Source organism: Coturnix japonica, chromosome 2 (assembly GCF_001577835.2).
Source record: "Coturnix japonica isolate 7356 chromosome 2, Coturnix japonica 2.1, whole genome shotgun sequence".
In the NCBI taxonomy this organism is placed as follows: domain Eukaryota; kingdom Metazoa; phylum Chordata; class Aves; order Galliformes; family Phasianidae; genus Coturnix; species Coturnix japonica.
Genome location: NC_029517.1, coordinates 10,036,049 through 10,044,726, shown reverse-complemented (window position 1 = coordinate 10,044,726; position 8,678 = coordinate 10,036,049).

Genomic DNA, 8,678 nt, shown 5'->3' with positions numbered 1-8,678 from the left:
ATTTTCTCTACTTGTGGAGGTGACTATGGTATTTATTGGGAAGGTAGTGAGTAGCACTCACTGTAATAGAAGTAATTTAATTAAATATCTTTCTTCTATATATTTCCATATAAAAATCTTTCAAGCTGTCTTGAAGAAACAGTAGAGTTGCACAAAGATATATAAACATTTCCATGTAATCTCCATTTGTTATGATTACCATGTAGTAAAATCTGAACTAAGTTTTCAGCCTTGATCATACTAAGTAATCCAGTACAGTAAGTGAGTGTCTAAAGTATTTGCTTTGTATTAGCAATCTAGTGGATGAACGTAACCATTTGTTGATATGCGATACAAGCAGTTATTATTCAGCTTTCAGTAGAGAATATTTAATAAAAACAATGAATAGATCATATGCTGTTTAATGGAGAATGCATGAAAAAGTGCTTGTTGAAATGATTTTCACCCATTACTTTTAGATTTTTTTATTTTTTTATTTTTTTATTTTTTTATTTTTTTCCCTAGGAAAAATCATTGCAGCTTTCCTTTGTGAACAGGAGTAATTTGACATCATTATCTAAAAATTTATGGCTTTTTATTTTGCCTGTATACCTTTGACAAGCATGGCTAAGGTTAGGATAATTTTGCATGGTGAGTTTTGGTGTAAAAGTCAATTCTAGCATACAAAATTCACTGTTTTCCCTGTGCATAATAACAAGCAAGTAAAGCAATTACAGTACACGAATTAGAATTTGAAATTTATTTTTTTTCCTCTCTTTAGGACAGAAATACTTTTGCTGAGAACTACTTCCTCACAAAAGCTTACAGAGTCAAATATGATGTCTTGTCTTATCACTTCTGAACAGACTTGGGAGTTTGAAAAGAGTTCTGAAATTTGCTTAACTTGCCATTTCCTAATATAATGAGGAAATCAATGTGTCTTGCTTTTAGAAATGCTGGTGGCTTCAAAATAATTTGAAACACTGCAAGGATAAGCAGAAATGAAACTGCAAGTACTTGTTCATCACTGGAATATCTGAGATGAGATAAAGATAAAAATGTGTTAATGTACTATCGTCAGGAAGAATATGTCATTCAGATTTACTCACTAGTTTCAGCATTTTTTTAGTAAGCTAATTTAGAAGTTGGGGGTCGCCTGAGTGAAGCCTACTGGCATCTTCAGCACTACTGCAGCTAAGCTGGGCCATGAAAGAGAATTGCAGCAGGGGAAATGTCTTGGTCAGAATGAAATGCAGTAAGCAAAATTGTGCATCTTCTGTTCTGTGAAGCTTACACTTTCTCCCATGCAAATCAGCCTTCTGTATAACATTAACTCAGATCTGTTTGCTGTTCTGGAGGAAAAAGAAAATTGATAGAGAATAAAGTAGTTTGATGAAGCATGGACAATGCAGTGCAAAGAGAGTTCTGGAAACAAACTAGTAATTTGGGGAACTGTATTAAAATATATTTGTTTTCATCACTGCATATGTACCTTTGCATTATTGCCAAGAATTTATGGGAGGGATTTTAGTTTCTGTTTGAAGTTTAAAAACCAAATTTCTGTTTGATATTCAGGCAAATTTCCAGTCCACTCTTATCATACAGGATTATTTGAAAGAAATCAGGCTAATTTTAAGAAAGCCCAAAGTTTAAATTAGATACAGCAAAGTCTAGGTTTAATTCAAATGTTATTTCTAACAGTATTGTACATAGAACTATTCAAATGATTGCTTTTTGATTGATTATCTTAACCACAATTTTGTGAAAAAATTTATCTCAAGTATTTTAATCAGCCTAAAATGAAATACTCATTCTTCAAACTTTTGTTTAGTTTTTTTTTTCCTCAGTTTTCAAACAGCAACTTAAAATTTTAAGGGAAGAAAATAGAACACTGACTTTTTAAATAAGTTTTCTTTATTATTTTGAAAAAAATATATATATTCTATAAGTTTGCCTTATCTGCAAGTTAAATGACTGGATATGTATTTACATGCACTATTTATCATAGCAGTTCTGTGTATTAGAGCTGTATGTAAACTTTTCACCATTTTTTTCTTTTCCTTTTTTTGTTTTGTTTGTTTGTTTGTTTGTTTGATTGATTGATTTTTTGGCTTGATTTGATATTCCCCCATTCTGCCATTTTCCTTTCTTATATATTAGTTGACATTATTCAATTTTTTTTTTTCATTGTAGGGTTCAGTTACCTTCCTAATGTTTTTAAAGACTTGTATTCTACCTATGAACAGCCACTGCTAAAAACATTCATTTTTATTCAACTGAAATATTTATCTTAGACTTTCCCACTTATCCTAAAATGAAAACTATTTTTTCAAGTTCAATCACACCATACTTTCCCATGAAGATTCACAAGACTGTCAGTCTGAGTCCTCAGTTCCATCACGTTTGCCATACTTGAAAAGTAAAATTTAAAGCAGTTCCAGGCTTTACTGTTCAAGATGTCAACAGACATAAAATGTAATGCTTTGAGTAGAAAATGGTTTATGACCATGCTAGTAAAGAGGTAAAAAACTGAATATTTAGGAAATTATTTTAAAACATTTGTGAATATTAATGAAGCAACAATGCATAGAATGGGAAGGGGGGGGGGGGGGGAAGGAATCAAATTAAATTGAGTATGATACGGTAGACATTTGGTATATTTTCCAGTTCAGGCAAACATGAAAGAAAATAATATCCTTACCACTAGAGTGAGCTCTCACACTAAAATAATAGAAGATTGCCTTGGTCTCCTTTTTCACAAAGTTGGGGAAAAAAATATAAGAAAGAACCAAATGTACCATCTGGAGTCGTGGTGGGAAGATATGACCTGACAAAAAGAAGAGTCCAGAGGCTGATTCCAGCTGGACATGGGGAGTAGAGAGCATGTTGTGTTCATTCCTCACTGTGGCAGATTCAGCCTCAATCCCACAAAAAAGAACAAGAAGTTTTTGAAAGTAATTCAGTTTATTTTTCTACTTTTAGCAGAACAAACTCGAGTTGGGAGGGCATACGATAGATACGATAGTCTTTTATTCTGTATAGGCATAGCTAAGTTGAGTAAGAACTGTAGTGCTTATTGCTACTTTCAGAAGCAGTCAAAATATGTCCCAAAAGCTAGGAAGGGACAAAAATTAGAAAAACTGTTAGTGCCACAAAAAACATGAAGGAAAACTTTGCAATAGTCTTTTTAATTTAGCAGCACTGAATGAAATTCAGCTCTACAGATCACCAAATATAGAAGTAGTGTCTACTGCACAGTAAGTAGGCTGTGACTACAAAAATCAGAGTAAGTTAAAGAATTACAGTTAGATGAGAGAAGAGAAATAATTTTTTGGAGGACTGTGGTGAGGCATAGTATCTTAGATATGAGACTCTTGAAGAAAATGTAAAAGGAAAATTTGGAAGGTGTTTCCTGTTGTTTAGAATATAGCTATAGTTATAGAATTGCAGTGAAAGTGTTCTGTACTTTATTAATCTGAAAGTGTGTATTTTTCCTTAAGTTCTAAGAAGGCTGCTCTGAAAGTAACCCCTGCTGTTTTATTATGTTGGCCAAAATGTTAGAGGCAGACATTTGTGCTGTAACAGTAGAGGTATGCCAGTATTCCATTACATTTTGTTGCTATGTGACAGAGTAGAGAGGCAGTCTGGCAAAATGGCATCTGACATGGAAGTGTCTGTGAAGCAAAGGAGTGCCACTGGATTCCTCCATGTGTAAAATGTGCACCAAGGAATTCTGAGTCTTCTTCTTTGCTGATGTTGACTATGTTGAAAAACAGTGTTTTGTAGCTGAGCATTTGCTCTAAATAATATTACTTACTGCAAGCTGCATCTATTGTAATTTCCTTGGAAATACATAGGAGGCATTACTTTTGGAGAAACCCATTTTGAAAACATTTCTAGAATCAGAAGTAGAAAATTTCTGCCCTCTTGCCTTCCTCATCTGACCTTGCTTATAGAAGGGGAACTTGAAATTTGTAACTGCTTTAAACTTCCATTTACATTGTTTAATTTCTTTTCCATTTTCTACAATAGGGAGATTAAATAATTTGTATTGTATCACTTGGGTTGTATTCATGATTTAAAAATATAAGTGCATTTTCTCCTCATTTTGGCCCTTTTTAATTAAACAGGTCATTGCTGTAAACTTCTGCAAGATGAGATACCTACTGTTCCTGGGGGATCATAGAAGAATAATGATAAGAAAACTCATAACTCCTTCATAAAAGCCTCTGTGTTCCAACATGTGTGAAAATTTTTATCCATTAAATAAATCTGTCAAGAAAAAGAGGTTGAAGAGTGTTATAATTTTTTATCTAATAAATTTTGGAATTTGGCATTTGTTTACAAACCCACTGGAGTCATGACTTCTGTCATCAACCAGAAATAACTCTGTAAATGTACGCAAGACTGGGTTTCTAATTGCTGAGAGATCTGAGGCAATTAAAATAATATAGCATCTCTCCACACACACTTTTTTTTTTTTCTCTATGATAAAAAGTGTTCACTGTTTTTACCTGAAATTCTTAATTCACCTGTAGAAACAGCAGTAGCCTAAAAGAAGAGAAGACTGTGAATGCAGGGATTTTCATATTCTCCCAGTACTTTTTTTTTTTTTCTCTGAGCTTCTAGGGAGACCTTTGCCTGTTAACAATATTCTTCCAGTCTCCCTTTCCAGCATTTTGCTTAGATTCTGTTTCTGCATTCAGCATTATGCTAGTGTTGTGTGCAAAGGAAGTGTTAACATCATAGGAAAGAAGCAGTAAAAGATGTAGATGTAACTGAACAGTTAATATAAAATGCCAATGAATATACTAAAGTATCCCTACATACACCTACTTCTAAACAAATTATTTCCACATGAGTTCAATTGATGTATTAAGAGCTGCAATACTTATTTTCTGTGTTTAAAACATGACATTAATTGCAATTCTATGGAAAAATAAACCTCTTACCTTAGTCTTTCAGTAAAGTCTTTCAAGGACAGACGTTCCTTTTCACAATCAATTTAATTCAAGTCATTAACCAAGAAGCCCAAAGAAGTTTATAGACCTTAAAAATACAAATAACAGAATGTACTGTGTCTTTAATTAGCAACACTCCATATTTGAAACCGTGACCTAGAGGTATATAACTCCATAGCCCATTACCAATCCCCCGAGCTACTCTAATCTGTCAGAGATATTCTTCTCTTACTCTTAACATCAATAACCCAGGAAAATGGCTTATTTCTTTATTCTCTCCCTTCTACCTTTTTCCTATCATTTTCAGATTCCTTTCAAAAGGAATAAAAGATCTCCCTGGTTTGAGGGAAAGTGTAAACTACTTGAAAATTTGCTGTTTAAGACAATGTGTATTGAAATCGTGAATAATGTTTTTTCTCCAGGAAGTACAAAAGATAAACAACTACTTTTGGGAATTGGCATTATCTTGTTTGTGAAAATAAGTGTAAAACAGTTACCACTCATCACCATGAGATAGATTAGTGATGACTGTAATGCTACCAAACATAATCAATATAATTTCTGATATTAGAAAGTCATGCTAGTAGTTATAAGACTACAGATATATTTTTAATTTCCTACAGGGATTAGCACTGAAAAAATATTCTGTTCTCATGGACTTTCACTTGAAAAAAACTTAAAATGTTAAGTCTTGAGTATTGCAGTAGTGACAAAAAATTGAACTTGAAGTATTCAAGTATTCTGTTCAACACAGCATTAATTGTGAAAGAAACTATTCTAATATTTTTTTTCCAGCTTAATACATTTTGTTTCATCTTCATTTTTTTAAATATATTATGCAATATGTTACATGTAATGTTTTATGCATATTCTGCTTTCCTCTGCCTTTCATGGGGATCGCATTCAAAAATTTCTAAAGCATTGCGCACATGATGTGAACTCACAGACTTTCAGCTCTGCCAGGCTGCTGTAATTACTCTATTTGTTAACTTTTTTTTTTTTTTCTTTCTGTCTTTATTTTTTTTCCTAGCAACGGTGGTAATAGCATTGTCTGTGTTGAAGCCATCTGGCATATGAAGTGGACTGTGAACTTCTGCAAGAAATTTTAAACTCCAGCTTAGCAAATCAACCATTAAAGAAATCATTCAGCTAACAGCAAGGCAGAGGGCTCTTATCCATTCAGTGGATACAAAGGTCTTCAAAAAGATAATTAAGAGTCTCCTCCTGATCTTCAGAGAAGGAATTTCATTCACTGAGAGGATGCTTGGAGGTCAAACATTTAGGCTCTTCTCACCTCAGTTCAAAGAGTATATAATGTGAGGTGAGAGGAGCACTGGTGTTGAGACAGAATTGGTTTATGAATTGCTGTAGGTACTTTATGCGCAGAAATTTCCTACATGTTTTTGTTAGTATTCTAACTCATAGCACTGTATTATTATTGCCATCATTTCTACTGCTTGCTTCCTGGGTTTAGACTTTGGCATTATGATTCTGGAATATTTTTACACATTATTTTAATATGTTCTAAATAACAAAAAAAATATACAACAGATGCTTCAGATTTCTCCATTAATGTGTTCTCTAGAAAATATGGAAACAAATTCCTTTGGTATCCTGAAGCAGCTGCCTGAAAGTGGAAGAAACCTGAACTTTAGACAGCTTCTTCGTGATATAAGTTTTTTATATTTCAGGAATTATCCCAATAAATTATTTATGTCAGATGGATTTTGACATATTAAAATTGTACAGTTGCTAACTCAAAAGAAAAACAGACATTATTTTCCCCTTGAATATGAATTGAAAGGAAATACCATCCCTTACCATCACTTCGTAGCCTTTTAAATCAACGTCATTCTTCATATTTTGATCTGCAAGATATAGCTGTTAAGTTGGATACCTTATACATGTACCTGCTCAAGAATAGGTAGTAGATGGGGAGAGAGATATGAGAAAATCTTCATAAAGAAAGGAAATGCTTAATTTAAAATGCTACATATGTATATACATGTTTGAATATATGTACATTTACATATGTATATATTTGTGTATATAGATTAATCACAATGGATATATATTATATTAATGAGAGAAAATGATTTCAAGCTCATAAGCAATACGATATATAACTAATAATTGCTATCATATTGTTATAAATAGTAATAAAACTCTATAGAAAAAAATCATTCAGATAAAATAAGAATCTTGCAAGTTTTCTGAAATTCTAACAGAATTCTATCAGACAAGATCTTCTCCTTTACTTCTCAGATATCTTTGGAAAAGGCTTAGAAACTTTTCTAGGCTTTGCTGCACTAGATTACCAAGAAAATACCGGAGATGCCCCATTGGAGAAAAAAGAAATAGTAAAGTAGCAAAATCCTGTTCAAAATGAAGTGCCTGTTTTATGAATCTGTTCAGGTACAGCTAAGTTTCCCCATACATCAGGAGTATTCTGAGATGAATGAACAGAAGAAAAAAAAAAAAAAAGAAATAAAAGAAATAAATAGCTGAAGAATAAGAGAAGGATTTAGGTGTAAATGTAGCAATACAACACTGTGTGCCAACTTTATGGTATGGCAGAACTTCTGTATCCTGCTAGGGAAGATGACCTCCTTTTCTAGGCTATTTCATGAAGATAGAATAATAAATCTATAAATATAAATAGCTAAAATAAATTAACAAGCAAACCAAGAAATAAAATAACTAATGATGCCCTAAATTTTTAGTCAAATCTCAGATTTACAAGAAAGTAGAGCAGTGGAAAACAACTCCCTAATTGCAAGTAACTTCTATTTGTTTGAATGAGAAATCTTATCAGTTAAAAATAACCATGATAGATTTTCAGGTAGTCCATGGGCAGAAGAACACTAATAAATATAGTAAAAGAATTGTTTAAAAATTCAGTTCTGGACAGATTTTATAAGCATTTTATAGCAGTGTCTGCTTGTAATGTTAGTTTAGCAGTCCTGAAAACAACAGCTATTCTTTTTTAACTACTGATTATCCTTTTCATCTAAATTAACTTCCATATCCTTTTCTTATATTGAATCAGTGTCAATTTAAACATAAGTCCATTTATAAAATGTTTTATTAGGTTTTTCATTATGTACATTTGCAAAGATCTTAATAGAGATGTTAAGTAATTGATTTTTTTCAGATTACTAAAATCTTCATAAATCTCCATAAATTGTCTCTCTACAAGAAACCTGCTTTCATTCAGACTGATTTTTTATTCATATGCAACAACAACAAAAAATATTAAAATACTTTAATTAAGCTAACATGATTTATCTTTTCACTCATTATATAATTTTGTTCTAAAGAAATCCTGTTTTAAAATTCTTTCCAGCAAAGTAGAATTAAATAATTATAGTTTGGCATAAGAAATCAGTCACAATGGTCCATGATTTCTAAAGTAAATAGAAGGTTTTACAGGCTGGATTATCCATATACTTTACAAAAGGTATCAGAATGGGCAGGGGTGGAAAGGGGGCAGAAAGGAAATAACTTTCAGTGCACTGTGCTAAAGAACATTAAACTTTTCTAGTTATTCCATACTGGTCCCTGCTGAGATCATTGACATCTTTGTTTTTGTTTTGTTTTGTTTTCCCAAACATTGTAAATAATGTAACAAAATAATTATTGTAGTATCATTCCCAAATCTTTGATTCATGGTAGATTATCTACAGCTACAAAAATGTGGATGGATCCATTGAAGATTTCATACATAAATTTACTAGT